This window comes from Musca autumnalis, unplaced genomic scaffold (genome assembly GCF_047663935.1).
Source record: "Musca autumnalis isolate F117 unplaced genomic scaffold, ASM4766393v1 scaffold_3, whole genome shotgun sequence".
NCBI classification, from domain to species: domain Eukaryota; kingdom Metazoa; phylum Arthropoda; class Insecta; order Diptera; family Muscidae; genus Musca; species Musca autumnalis.
In genome coordinates, this window is record NW_027411866.1 from 167,232,697 (window position 1) to 167,248,478 (window position 15,782).

A 15,782-nucleotide genomic window follows, 5' to 3' on the forward strand; every position below is an offset into this window, starting at 1 on the left:
CGGATGAATGAACTTTTGCATATTAATCACTATACTAACAATTATGCCATTGAAATATAAAAAAGTTCACCCAATAATCGATTTTAAAAAAATATTTTTTTAAAAAAGTGTATGAAATTAAAAAAAAAAATGCTCAAAAAAACATTTACACGGTGCTCTTGAATCAAATTTAAATGGAAGGTGCTTACACCTTGGAAGTTTTAACGGATTCTGAAACTACAATGTTCATAGATGAGAAAAACAGAAAAATCGCCGGAGCGCTTTTTAAATAAATCGCGATTCAAGTTGACATTTTTAGGGGTTGTTTAGGTTTTCACGATTTTGCTTAGAAACCGCAAGTCCTATCAAAATGAGACTGAAGAAAATGTTGCAGCTATGAAAATTATCTACAAGATTGACATTTACGGTATTTTCGTAGGTTTTACCATTTTTCAGACATTGAAGTTCAAATTGGGACAATGCACTGACTGTATCACCTCCTTATAAAACAATGTCATGAAGGGTGCGCCTTAACTAACTTTTAATGAAAACCGCTTATACAGGGGGAGTTTTTGTGAATTCTGAAACAGCAAGAAAAATCTAAAAACAATAAAAAAAACGCTGTAGAGATTTTTAAATATATCGCGGTCAAAATTCACATTTTTACGTGTTTTTTAGGTTTTCACGATTTTGCTTGGAAACCGCAAGTCCAATCGAAATGGAGCTAAAGAAAATAGTGTAGCTATGAAAATTCTCTACAGGACTGACGTTTATGATTTGTTCTCAGGCTGTACCATTTTTGAGATAAGGAAGCTCAGTTTACACGGCAAGTCTTATCGGCATGGGACCTGAGAAAATCTTATAGCTGTGAAAATTTTCTACAAGACTGGCTTATTTAATTTTTCCTAGATTGTACAATTTTTTAGATATATAAGTTTAAGTTGAGAAATTGCAGTCATAACATTGTTTTATTAGGAGAAGATAAATAATTGAATTGAATTTGAATTGTCGCAATTTCAACTTCTATATCTCAAAAGTTGTAAGACCTACGAAAATATCGTTAAGGTCAATCTTTTAGAGAATTTTGATAGCTACAACATTTTCTTTATTCCCATTTTGATATGATTTGCGGTTTCCAAACAAAATCGCAAAAACCTAAACAACTCCTAAAAATTTCAACTTTTCAGAATCCGCAAAAACTTTACAGGTGTAAGCGCCTTCCATTTACATTTGATTCAAGAACACCGTGTTTACGACATTTTTAAGATGCTCAGAAGTAAAGAAAATTGGTAAGAAACAAATAACAGTTTGGTTATCTCATATGGCTCTACAGTTTATTCTCAATTATATATCTGCTTACAGTAACTTCACGAAATAAATTCAAATTTTAAAATTATTTTATGCGTGAAATTTTTTATGTAGAAACTCATCACGCTATAATACAGGGTTAAGAGGAGTCATAACCCTAGGAATAACATTATATCCTTATTGCCGAAAAACTAACAAAAGAAAATCCTGTATTACTACCAACGTCCTGTTATTGTAGAAAATGTTTGTTTTAATGAAACAAATATTTTTCGAAAAACAAAAGGAAGAATTTTTATTTGAATCGCGTTAGCAAAATACATATGCTAAAAAATAATACTGCAGCGACATCTACTGTAATCTGGTAAGAACAAAATTAACTAGACTAATTGTGTTACCCTGTTGTCGTTTCTCACTTAGTTTGTACATGGTTACCATCATGTAGTTGGCAAGCCTTGTTGTTAAGGGACAACATAGCGAAGACATCAACCACAACAAGGCAATGTCATACCAAAATACCAACATTTGCTAACAAACTCTGAATGTCCTCAATAAATTCTAGATGTCGCTAAAATGTTTGGCTGCTTCACAATAGTTGTACATATAATAGGATGTACCCTGTGGATTCCTGGATTAGTACAGTACTTTAAAACAAACAAAAAACATATTCTTAATTAATTGAACATATTTTTAATATTTAACACATTTTGCTCATTTTTCCCCAAAATGCGTTCCCGAGCGTTAAAAAAGTTGCAAAATGTTCACTCCTCTTTGAACAAAAATGACGCTGAATAGCTTTCTCTTTAGAAACTTTTTCAACTTTTTCAAACTCACATGCCGACTTTGACATTTGCTACTTTAATTCATGATCCCGACAATAACTGGTATGGCCAATATCCCAGTTAATTATTAATTATTAAAAATAAATAAATAAATAAAAATTGATTATCGGTTATTGCGACATATCAGTTGTTTGCTTATGGGTACTTTACACGATATGTTTTTTACATATGAGTTGTCACTTTGCATATATATTTTGTACAGGAGAAGTGACAACTCATATGCAAAAAACATATCGTGTAAAGTACCCATTAAGGTGAGGTGTTCTATTTACATTGATTGATTTTTCATTGTTTTGGAATACCCCTAACAGAAGCGGAGTATTCACAAATAAAAGGTAAGTAAGAAGGAATTCGAACCCGATCTATATCTGGAAGGAATAATGCGATGTGTAATGTTTGGACCATATCGATTGCTCCCTTCGAGCTCCTTGTTCAAACTATTTTACAAAAAAAAGTGAATTTTTGTGTAGAAGGTACCCGAAGGTGTGGAACGATAAGCGACGGTATGGGCCATCGTCGAATTTAAACTATGTTTGGCCAAAATATTGCGAAGTGCAAAATTTGGTTCGAATCGGTTGATCCGTTCGAGAGTTATTGTGCACACCAGCCAGCCCGACAGACGGACGGACATGTTTAAATCCACTCCAAATTGTCTGACACGAATTTCGTCCAAACATACTTGGGGTGTAAAACCATTGTTTCGATGGTTTTCGTTTCCAATTTGTAATATGACCAAATATGTATATATATCATATAGACCAAATATGAATTTTTTGAAGTAAAATCTTCAAAATTTGTAGGAAAAATTTGAAACATTACCCATATTCGCACTTTGCCGTTTTCGACCCCAAAAACAAGTCTTTTCGCAATATTCACCCATATACATAGTTTAAATATTTATGTATTTATAGTAAAATTATAATAAATTTGACTTATTATCAGCATGTTGAAATGGATATTGACTAAAATGGTTTGAAAGAACTTTGTCTCCGAAAAAATCATCCATATTTTTTGTGTGTTGTTTAAAACATATATATGGAACCGATTTGATCCAAATCCTATCGAAATAGTCCTTAGAGAAAATTTAGGATATATTTTATCAAATATAATCGTGATATGAGGTATACTTTGGCTTTTGTGCAACTTTAACAAAATGTGGAATTAAAATAAATATTTTTGGTTTTTTGTTTTTGATTTTTCTCATCTCTGAACATTGTAGTTTCAGAATCCGCAAAAACTTCCTAGGTGTAAGCTCTTTTCATTTAAAGTTGGTTCAGACGCACTGCGACATATAGTACACAAGTGTGTTTTCCTTTATAGTTTTGTTTTGTTTATAAAAAAACACGTTTACCTTCCATGCCACAAAATTTCGCAACCATGATAGAAAAGTATTTAAATCGTGATAGATGAATTCCCAGATTTTTTGATTGATGCAAATTAATATGCTGTACAGGATTTTTATACTACCTTTGATTAGAATTAATGTAATTCCTCGAAATATTGATGTCATTCATTGATCGAATCGGATAAGGTCACCAAAAGCTTTGTAAATGCGTTTGGTATTTTTTCTTTCGTAATACAAATTTTGAAGAAATGTGTATGTATATGTACCCAAAATAGTTCATCTGTCCATTACGAAATAATGAAAATAATATATAACTTGTCGCAATCAAACATACATACATATCGTCAACAAAAAAAGCCAAAAGTCATAACTAACAAAATAATAATTTTACATGAGAAGCAAAAAACGTTATAAAATTAAAAGTTTTATGGAATATGAAATATTATTCTTATGAAGGCGAGTATATGGGATATTATAAATCATATACGAATGGGAGTAAGTAATGAAACCAAAACCGCGGAAACGCTTGGTTTTGGGATCCGTCATTACAACAAAATCTGCAACGTTATCCCATTATCCGAAATGCCTTTTCTTGAATCGGATCGTTATTTTTTAACGTTGAAGCTTGAAATTTTACAAATTCTAGTCTTATGTAGTAGATTCAATCAAAAAAACTAATTTTGACTTTTTTGGAGATACTACTTCGGGAATTTATGGTGACGATATATTCCCACAACTTCTACACAAGAAACAAGGGAGACTCCGCAATCATATAAATAAATTCCGCGGAAAACTAGTACCCAGGTGAAGTGGTGTAGGGTATCATATGATCGGCCCGTACGACTATAGCCCTCTGTTACTTGTTATACCCTACACCACTATGTGGAAAGGGTATTATTAATTTGTTTTGGTAAAAATTCATTTAACACCGCGAAATATTCGTCGGAGACCCCCAATGTGGTATACCAATCTTCATATATCGACGAGATAAAGCAATTTTGAGATGTGTGTCCGTCCGTCCGTCTGTCCATTATAAATTGTAATCAAACTCCAGGCCGCAATTATGGACCGATCGCCACGAAATTTTGTATGGAGGTCGGGTACAGACCAGAATAGATCCCTTTTTTTATTGGTGATGATCGTTAAATATTAAGCGGGTGAAATGGACCAAACACATAATATTTATCCAACTTTGTAACTGTTCTGTAGGTCGCAATAATAGTCCGATCAACGCGAAATTTTAAATAAGGTAAGAGTATATGACAAAGAAGAAGTTTGTGATATGAGATGGCGATCAGATATTTAGAGGGTTAAATGGACCTCATCTTCTGTGTGAAAATTGAGAAAAATGTTGATATGCAGCTATATCTTTATTCCTGGAAGAGACATTGCGGGAAAGTAAGTTATACTTGGAAGACGATCTTTTGACTATTCCATTGATGTCAATTATGTTGATGTACGTGATCAGATAACAGAGTTACAGCCTAGTATATCCAGTTTTTTGATTGTAGTGTTATCATAAACACACTAGAGGTCGCAATTGTAGCTCAATAGTCACGAAATTTTGCTCGAGGTAAGAGTTTAGGTTAAAGAAAATGCCTATAATTTTGCATGATGATCTGATATTATTTAGCGGGTGACATAGACCATTACATTTGTATGAAAAATATACAAATTTTATTTTTGGTCCATATTGTAGTTCCTGGAGTATATGCCCGGCACAGTAGCTAACATATGGAAAAATAACTACTGACATTTCCCCTGATGCAAATTGCAATAATGTGTCTGCTAGATAACGGGCCTACTGCCTAATATATAATGCGTTTTGTATAGAGAACAACAATGTCCTCCCATACTACAAATTGTCTCTATCATGACAGACAATTTTTCAGTTCAGTTGTCCAATTGGATTTTTTATACAAATATTGTAGCATGGGGTCGCTTCGCCACCTAGTTTATACTCTCAGCCTTTAGGGTAAAGGGAATATATACAAAATACGACCAAATCGTTTTAGACCCCAAGTATGTTTGGACGAATTTCGTATCAGGCAATTTGGAGTCGATTTAGCACTGTCCGTTCATCTGTCTCTCTTACTGTATATCTAGCTGGTGCGCACGATAACTCCAGAACGGATCTACCGATTCGAACAAAATTTTACACATCGTAATAGTAAAAAAAAGTAAGCAATTTAAAAACAAAGCCACATCTCGTCAAACAAAAATAACACTATACAAAACGCTGATACTACCCGTGCTAATGTATAGCTCCGAAGCATGGGTACTTGCGCAAGCAGATAAGGCAGTGCTTGGTGTGTTTGAGAGGAAAATTCTTCGAAAGATCTACGGGCCGATTTGCGTTGACGGTGAATATCGACGTCGTATGAACCACGAGCTATATAAGCTATACAAAGACATAAATATAGTTAAACGTATCGAGATGCAAAGATTGGGTTGGCTAGGCCATATCATGAGAATGAGCGATGATGAACCCGCTAAAAAGGCGTATGAATACATGCCACATGGCGGTGCACGCAGAATCGGCAGGCCTAAGCTTCGATGGAGCATACAAGTGGATGAAGAAATGAAAAGGCGCGGTATTCCAAAAAGTCAAGCGAAAAACAGAGAGGAATGGAGAGCTTTTCTTAGTTCGGTCTATGGAACAAATGTTCTGTAATGGGCCAATTAAGTAAGTAAGTAATAATTTCGAATACGGGCTATATCGGTTCACTCCTTCGCGCACCTCCCCCACAAAAGTTCAAATTTTTTTCTGAAAAATTGTGTGAACGATAACATTCGAAGTGAGCAATCGATTTGGTCCAAACTTTTCATATATTATTATTCTTTTCATATATAGATCGGGTAAGACTATGTCGGTCCACACCTCCCACACAAAATTCGGAAAAGTGAAATTTAAGAGTCCTCTCGAATCGTTTTAATGTTTTTCAGCAGATTGTCCTTGCGGTCCCCTTTACGATGGTACAATTGCAATGTCAAGTCCATACTTCCCGAGATTATTGCCGAAAAGTTTAAAGAAACCCTGAAAAACAAATAAGAAACCTATCTAAAATGGCAAATCCGCAAAATAACTCCCAAGGGGATTTCCTTATTGGTCTAAACTTTGCACATCTTATTTTTTCATCCAGTCATGTATCAGGTTGGAATGTATACTATATCGGTCCCGTCCTTCGAGTACCTTCCACACTAAATTTGGGAAAAGTGCAGCTTGAGGACCCGTATCGGATCTATTTGATTTTTTTTAAGAAGGTTCTTTTCTGTCTCTCTTTCTGTCCCTGTTGCAACGGTACAATTTTTCAGGAGTAAGTCCTTACTTCCTGAGAAAAGGTTCCAAGATTTCCAAAAAATAATTCTCAAACTTTTTCAAAAATCAGAAGATAGCTTACTAAATTTGATTTGGTATAGACTTACATTACGATACCTGCAGATTCCACGTATGTTGAAGCAAACTCGTGATACAAAATCAATATACGGCATAATTATTGTGTTTGTTTCTTTTTTTGGTCAGATGCTGAGGGTATATCACCGTTAGCGCAGCTGCCTTACACTATCTCCCTTGGTGTGTAATTGAATATGAATAATTTTGAGAGTCATAAATTTGTTTGCATGCTAATTAAAAATAAAATAAATAATTCGAATATACAAATTTCGAATGTGATATAAATGCTAGTTTCCAAGCTTAGCCTTCGTCCACCCACTAAATGAAATGTGTGGGGCTTCGGTGGATTCCTAATTTTTCGATGTACCTCTTAGGTCAAAATAGCTAAACTCGAAAGAGAATTAATTCAAATATCACTCTAAAAGTGACCTTCGCCTTAATAAGGCAAAACAAAAAAAAAAACAGTAAGGAAAGTCGGGCGGGGCCGACTATATGACACCCTACACCACTGTGAATAAAATATAAATCGGAGCTACCTCCAGGTCTTAACCGATTTCGATATAATTTGGTACATTTATTTCCAGACCGAATATCATTGAAATCGGACTTATATAGCGTGTTTGGTGCAGCAAATACGCGAAATCGGCCGAAAATATACAGTGCCGGTAAAAATAATAGCACCGTCGTACTAAGTTTTCTTTTTTCACTATATTTTCTTATTATTCTTCCACAATTTTTTTTGTTCTTTGGTAATATTGTGTGCTGGTATCGTGGTCTCTTAATATGTACCCGACTTGCTCTTACTTACACCTGTTGTTGTTGTTGTATTAAGCGCATATTGGAGGAATGTCAAAAATATAACGAGAAAAAATAGCACCGATCGTGTTTTTGTTTTGAAATTTTGTTTTAATTGCACATTTCATAAAGAGCTTCGTTAAAAAAGTGGTGTGATTATCAAAACAGACCAAAAACTACCAATTATTAAGAATAACATAAAAAAATAATGGGCCGTGGAAAACATTGTACAGAGGAAAAACGCCAAGTCATAAAGGATATGTATGAAGATGGCAAAACATACTCTGAAATAGGAAAACTATTAAATTGTTCCAACAAAATGATCCGTAATGCTCTAAAATTTAAAAAAAAAAGTGGAAACACGCGGACGAAAACCTGTAATGTCGAGTAGTATGGTAAAACGTTTGGTTCGGGAGTCCAAGAAACATCCTTTTAAGGCAGCCACGGAGCTGAAAAAGGATTTACAAATAAAGGCGTGTGTAGAGACGGTGCGCAAACGATTGCGGGAGCATAATTTAAAAGCCCACAGTCCACGAAAAGTACCACTTTTAACTAATCGGCATGTAATGAAGCGTTTGCACTTTGCAAAAGACCATGTGGAGTGGCCTGTTACAAAGTGGAGGAACATTTTATGGACAGATGAGTCTAAAATTGTGCTTTATGGTGGAAAAGGCTCTCGTTCGTATGTGAGAAGACCACCGAATGCGGAATATAACCCAAAATTCACAAACAAGACAATAAAACACGGAGGATCCAGCATAATGGTATGGGGGTGTTTTTCATATTGCGGCGTTGGTCCCTTACATATGATAAACACAACTATGGACCAGCATATTTATGTTGAAATTTTGAAAAACGTGATGTTACCTTATGCCGAGGAAGAAATGCCTTTGCGTTGGGTCTTTCAATAAGATAACGACCCGAAGCATACCAGCAGAAGAGCCCGACAATGGTTTGCAGATAAAGGCATTCATGTTATGGAATGGCCAGCACAGTCACCAGACCTAAACCCAATAGAAAATCTATGGGCTGACATTAAAAAATGTGTTTCTGAGGCGAAACCAACAAACAATATTGAACTATGGGCAGTGATAAAGGATTCCTGGCATAAAATCCCCAAAAAACGATATGAGGACTTGGTCAACTCGATGCAAAGACGTTGTGCCGCTGTTATCGCCAATAAAGGGCATGCGACTAAATATTAACTCTTTTTAAGATTTATTTTTATGCTTTCAATCGAAGTGAACAATAATTTCAATCAAATTTTTAAAAATTAAAATATTTTATAAAAAAGTGCTATTTTTTACAGGCCAAAAATTGAATATTTTCTGGGTATTGGCCAAATATCCCCTAAACCCTTAATAAATAAATTGTTATTTTTTATGTTCTAATAGAATATAATGTCTTTTATTGATATATGCAGTAATACGTCCAATTGATAAGGAAAACGCCAAAAAAATCGAAGGGAAATGTACTCATGTGCTACGGTGCTATTTTTTATGCCGCAGATGTATATGGGAGATTGGATATACATATCTGAACCGATTTCGATATAATTTGGCACATTTATTTCAAGACCGAATTCAGTCACACATCGAAATCGGAAATATATAGCGTGTTTGGTACAGCAAATACGTGAAATCAGCCGAAAATATATATGGGAGCTATATCCAAATCAGAACCGATTTCAATATAATTTGACACACTTATTTCTAGACCGAATTTAGTCAAACATTCCATATTTCATCAAAATCGGACGTATATAGCGTGTTTGGTGCAGCAAATACGTGAAATCGGGCGAAAATATATATGGGAGCTATATCCAAATCTGAACCGATTTTCACCAAAAGCAACAGCGTTCTTCCTATGGCTAAAAAAATTGTAGTCCTCAATTTTCAGCTGAATCGGACAAAAAATGCGACTTGTACGTCGCGAACAAAAATACATGGACAGACGGACGGACATGCATAAATCGATTCAGAAACTGATTATATGTATATCGCCAAAAGGAACTATGGGTCTATTTCGTTTCCTTTTTTATGTTACTTACAAATGCACAAAGACATAATACCCCTTATCACAGTGTGGTGTAGGGTATAAAAACTGCTGTTATACATATGTTTTAAGTTTAGTTAAAAGAACTGAGTTCTTAAAGAATTGGATTTTTGTACCACTTTTAGCCTGTAAGGCCTCAAACATTAACTTGGGTTTTTTCACGAATCTGGCAAATGACGTATGGAACATTTATGTAAGCATGACACCAACGATATGCTCACCATATAGTGGTGGAGGGTATAAATTTTATACTTTAAAACTTGGCGTTCAATACAATTAGGGATATCTTCCTTGGGCAACGAATTATTCGTTTATCAAAGGGTTATAGTTACACAATTTGACAAGAAGCCCGATTAGAATTAGTTTAATATTTAACATAATCAAAAATCACCTAAAAGCATGTGTCAATAACTACTTTGATAGAGATAAAGGGATGGGAGAGCGAACAAACTGAAATAACAACAATATCAACAATCAACGAACATTGTTGCAACTGCCGCTTGTTGTTAGAATAAATATTCGCATGCGCTATTTGAAATAGATTCCACCATGCGCCTTACTGAGGTAAACAAACGATAAAACGTGACATAGATTTGTGTAGCAGAATGCTACATATGTATGTATGTACGGGTGTATGTTCTCCATCAAGTTCAAAGCATACAAAGCACTTGAAAAGGCATAAGGCAAACTAATGACGTCAAAATACATTCCACACTGCAAAAACGTAACAGTAATTTTGTCACAACAACGAATATGGGTATGTATTCGCATGCCGATACTTCAGTTGGATTGTAACACTTATCCTGCAGTAGAGCAGATGGTTGGGGCTGAGTGACATACAAACATTGACTGAACCCAAAAACGAGCAAACGAATTCTCAAAACATTCAGTTGCAAGGAGAACGTGATACCATAAACACGGGTCGTAAGCGTGTCGAACGAGACCAATTAAAAATAACAAAGCCTAACAAAACCAACAAAAAAATATTCACTGCTCTTAATGGTCGATTAGTAGTGCTGTCGATGTGTTTCCTTGTGAATAAAAATAAATGATTTCGAAGCAAAGTGATTAATAGTGTGAAAAAAGTGAGCAAACAAAATAAAAGCAAAGAAATCAAATTTACAATCCCCCCGTCCCTCAAGTGCCCCTATCATGTCACTCTTCGACACTTTTTTTGTCTGAAATGTAAATAGAAATTAAAATGAAGTATGGCAAAGAAAATAAGAGGGGGATTTTCCGTTCAGTGTTATTCAAATTCAAATGTAAACAAAATCGAAAATAATTAAATGCTTTAGCAGCAACTCGCAACTTGCACTTGGATAATTTATTTTCACTTTGGCCATATGTCGCCACAGGCAAAACATTTGTAAACTCATCATCTGTCTGCCAACAGATGGGATGTTGCAAACATTTCCTATTCTATATGTGGTCTATTGCTACTGATGCTTGCTAGCTACCAATGAAGGAAACTGTAGTTGCCGTCGCAAGGATATAGAAACGAACTTGAAGAATGGAGGTGAAGTGAAAGATAACCCTATTCCATTTTTAATGACTTAATAAAATTGCATCAGTGTATAATTAATGCAACGTTAACTGTGTCATTATGTGAGTGAAAAAGTGTTGTTGTTGCTGTTTCCGCTACCACTACAACAAGAGCTATCATGATACTATCATTGTCAATGCTACTCTTATTCCCTTAAAACATAAAAATGCAAATGCTTCAACCAAGCGTTAATAAAATCTGTGGGTTTACATTTCTTTGCACGCTAAGTTGTTGTTAATTGAAGGATGTGTTGGTGACATTTTTATGATATAATAAAATAAATATGTACATATTGTTTGATAACTTGAAGATCCGATTCTTGAAGTCATTTTATAATACTATTTATTATTCAAAAATTTAGGAAATGTAAATATAATTTCTATGTCGAATAAGAAATCGAAATATTCTATACACCACAACTTATTATAAACTGTTTAATTTTTGTTCATATCTGGTGTGCCCAATTTTGTATAATTTTTTTTCCAAATTTAGATAAATAGTGAAATATTGTAACCCATTGCTTGAGTTACCGTAAAAATCGGGAAAATTAGTACGCAGCATTATGAATGAAAACTATTAATTGGAGTTGACAGCACTCTTGACATTTTGGTCGCTAACGCTACATTTTGGTCGCTATATTATTGGTAAATTTCGTCAATTACCGAAATTATAATCTTTTTAATTTTACTCATGATATGAGTAACAGAATTCCACTACAGGTTCTAATGTAGACTGTTTGGCATTAGGTATTCTCTGGTATGGAGAACTTTCTTTAACACAGTTATATCTAAACGTAAGATCCTGGTGATTATAGAATAGCAGAGAATCGAATATAGATTCTGACTATTTTTTTGTAGATGCCAAGGTTAAAAACCGATTTAAATTAGGAAAAAACAAGTAAAAAAGTATCAGTCTACAGACAGATCGAATGTATTTAGGATCTTTTCAGAATTTTGAGACCCTTTTTGAACATTTGAACTTTCAGACAAAAATATGGATTAGGATTAAAGTTCAAAAGTGTTGCGGAGGAGGTACTTGAAGGAATGGACCGACATAGTCCATTATGAAAGTGGATCTTATTTTGGGAGTCTTATCTTTTCGATAGATATCGCACCCAGTAGTCATTTCAGTGGGTTATTTTCAATGAACGGAAACAAACAAAACGATTCCCGTACCAATCACACAAAGCCACAAACTTTTCAGCTTCTCTGAATCGTTTCATTCTCACAACCAAAACAAAAACACAAACTTTTCAATGTAAACAGATGGAAACCGTACGATTGCGGAAATATAACTTCGGTTATGCTTTCCCGAGTTGTTTCATTCACCACCGAAACAAGAAGTATTTTTGGGAAACGTTTGCCGTGCGTATTGTCAATGACACACTCACACACACACATGTGATTGCTTAACAACCCTATAAGATAGCATCAGCATACCACAGTGAATTTTATCAACCACCAAACGTTTTTGATTTATTCACGTGTGTTTAGTACTATTCCGTTTTCTATCTGTTCTTGTGGAGTTGAGTACTTTTCGCTTTTCGTTTTGTTCGCACCCACGAATATAAACAAAACAAAACTAAACAACGAGCTCGGCCAATGAGGGTTATATATCGTTTTGTATTGTTCCTATGGAAAATACGAAACGAAACGATTGGAAATGTTATTTAAAGTATTTTTACGTACTCTGATTATTTTATAACATTTAGACCAGTAGGCCGGGAAACATGAACTTGTCCACTTACTTACTTAGCTGGCCCATTACAGAACATTTGTTCTTTAGGCCGAGCTAAGAAGAGATCTCCATTCCTCTCTATTTGTTGCTGTGCACTCTGGAATACCGCGCCTTTTCATCTCATCATCCACTTGTTTGCGCCATCTATTCCTTGGCCTGCCAATTCTGCATTCATACGCCTTTTTAGCGGGTTCATCATCGCTCATTCTTATGATATGACCTAGCCAACGCAATCGCTGCATCTCGATACGTTTAACTATATTGATGTCGTTGTATAGCAGATACAGCTCGTGGTTCATGCGACGTCGATATTCACCGTCAACGCAGATTGGTACGTAGATCTTTCGAAGAATTTTTCTCTCAAACACACCAAGCACTGCCATGTCTGCTTGCGCAAGTACCCAGGCTTCGGAGCCATACATCAGCATGGGTAGTATCAGTGTTTTGTAGAGCATTATTTTTGTTTGACGAGATGTGGCTTTGTTTTTAAACTGCTTACTTAAACCAAAGTAGCATCTGTTGGCCAATACAATTCTTCTTTTTATTTCACAACTGATGTCGTTTGTTGTGTTTACGGAGGTGCCGAGGTAGACGAAGTCTTTTACTACCTCAATATTATAGGAACCAACATCCACAGTCGGTCCGAGCTCAATGGATGCATTGCGCGTCGACACCATCAACTTGGTCTTCTCACCGTTTACCGCCAGACCCACTTTAGCAGATTCTCCTTCGACCTTTATAAAGGTATCAGTTACTTCTTTTACTGATCGGCCCATGATGTCTATATCATCAGAACAAGCAAGTAACATGTAACTATTGGTGTAGATTGTGCCACTTCTTTTGACGTTTGCCTCTCGTATAACCTTTTCTAGCAGGATGTTGAAGAGGTCACACGAAAGGCTGTCTCCTTGTCTGAAACCTCTTTTGGCACCAAACTCTTCGGAGATGTTCTTTCATATTTTAACTGAGGACCTCGTGTCAGTTAAAGTCATTTTACAAAGCCGGATGAGCTTTGCGGGAATACCAAATTCAGACATGGCTTGGAATACCTTTGAACGCAGCGGGCTGTCGAAGGCTGCTTTATAATCGACAAAAAGGTGGTAAGTGTCGATCTGCATCTCTTGGGTCTTCTCCAGGATTTGCCGCAGGATAAATAGCTGGTCAATGGTGGACTTGACAGGTCTAAAGCCGCATTGGTATGGTCCAATTATCTCGTTGACCATAGGCTTTAGTCGTTCGCACAATATCCCTCACACGATCTTGTAGGCAATAGGGAGTAGACTTATTTATGCACCTATAGTTAGAGCATACAGTCTTATCTCCCTGCCAGATGGTGCTAACTAGCTGATGAATACACCTTATCAGCGTGTCGCCTCCGGTTTTGAACAGCTCCGCTGGTAAGCCATCGGCCCCTGCTGCCTTATTATTCTTCAGTCGATTTATTGCTGTCTTTACCTCATCTTGGCTGGGCGGTATACATTCAATACCATCTTCTGGGATTCGGACTGTGGTATCTTCGTCGTCTTCGCTGCTATTGGATACCAACAGATTTGAAAAATGTTCTTTCCATATCCTGAGTACACTATCTGTATCAGTTACCAAATTACCTTGCTGGTCTCTACAGGAGGATGTGCCTGTCCCAAAGCCATCAGTTTGATGCTTGACTCTTTGGTAGAATTTTCGGACTTCATTCTGGCTCCTGTACATCTCGATTTTTTCACACTCCCGCTTTTCCATCTCTCTGCAATCGCTCTGATTGCTACGTTTAAGCGGGTGCGTACCTTTGCTGCAACAAGGTAGTGGTCCGAATCAATGTTTGCGCCTCGGAACGATCTATCCATCTATCACAACCATCTATCCATCTATCACAACATGATCAATTTGGTTTCTTGTTTTCTGATCTGGAGACAGCCAGCTGCCCTTATGAATATCGAGATGATTAAATCTGGAACTGCTAACTACCATGTTTTTTGCAGCTGCAAAGTCTATCAGCCTCATACCATTGTCAGATGTTTCACTGTGGAGACTGAATTTCCCGACTGTTGGGCCAAAGATATTCTCCTTTCCAAATTTGGCGCTCGTAAAATAAATCTTTGGTCTGTTCGTCCTTTTCTTCAGTGGGAGCATGAGCGCAAATAAAGCTGATGTTGAAGAATTTAGCTTTTATTCGAATTGCAGCAAGTCTTTCATTCGCTGGGGTGAAGCTGGATAACAGATGTTTTAGTCTCCGACTAACTACGAATCCACAACCAAACTCATGTTTTACGTCATGGCAGCTATAATACAGTGCGTCACCTTTAGGTGTTGTTGTGACGCCTTTCCCAATCCATCGTATTTCCTGTATGGCAGTAATATCGGTCTTGTACTTTTCAAGTACGTCTGCCAATGCGAAGACTGCACCTTCTCTATAAAGAGTGCGAACATTCCAGGTGCAGATTTGCAGATCATGGTCCTTAAAACGTTTGCGGAGTTCGTCAACTTTAGAGGGGTTTGTTTTTCTTTTCTTTTGTTTTTTCATAGTAGGCTGTTTTTTCTAGGGGAGGGTTACTAACCCGACGCCCAAACCCAAGTTTTTAACGTTCTTATGGATGAACGCGCGGCACATGTTAGCTCACTACCTTTAACGGGTGTTAACGGCAGTTCCCCAGGTGACACCACGGGGAGGTCAGTGTTCACATGGGATGAAAGAGGGACCAAGATAAATCCTGGGCTTTGCCATGTTAAAACCGGTCAGGACCGTTGCTTGGTATCTTCCATCCCCTACGTCACCCATGAACTTGTCCACGG

At 36.3% G+C, this 15,782-nt stretch overlaps 1 protein-coding gene across 3 annotated transcripts in view; it reads left to right on the forward strand.

Moving 5' to 3' along the window:
* LOC141396596 (GTPase-activating Rap/Ran-GAP domain-like protein 3) overlaps positions 1 to 15,782 on the forward strand; it is a 559,487-nt gene that overhangs the window by 249,038 nt on the left and 294,667 nt on the right. The window contains exon 1 of one of the 3 annotated variants that reach the window (XM_073972170.1): positions 10,604 to 10,800. The exons of 1 other annotated variant lie outside the window; for it this stretch is intronic. The gene's annotated coding sequence lies outside the window, so the exon portion shown is untranslated. Of the gene's footprint in view, positions 1 to 10,603; positions 10,801 to 11,262; positions 11,321 to 15,782 lie in introns of those variants that run through there. One more of the 3 variants, XM_073972171.1, reaches the window with a different exon arrangement.